Source organism: Apaloderma vittatum, unplaced genomic scaffold (genome assembly GCF_000703405.1).
Source record: "Apaloderma vittatum isolate BGI_N311 unplaced genomic scaffold, ASM70340v1 scaffold7826, whole genome shotgun sequence".
Classification (NCBI taxonomy): domain Eukaryota; kingdom Metazoa; phylum Chordata; class Aves; order Trogoniformes; family Trogonidae; genus Apaloderma; species Apaloderma vittatum.
In genome coordinates, this window is record NW_009721173.1 from 1 (window position 1) to 248 (window position 248).

Sequence of the window (248 nt, forward strand, 5' to 3'; positions counted from 1 at the left end):
GGGGGGCCGGGGCCGGGTGCTGCTGCTCTGGGGAACCCGCGATCAGGCGGCACGGGAGGTGCCCGCACATGGCAGCGAGGAGAAGGGGAAAAGGCTGGCGTGTAAGAGTGTGCCTGCCCGCTGGGAGGGCTGCTCGACAGAAGCTGAGCCAGCGGTGTGCCCAGGTGGCCAGGAAGGCCAAGAGCGCCCTGGCCTGTGTCAGGAATGGTGGCGTCAGCAGGGGCAGAGTAGCGAGGCTAGGGGTGGTC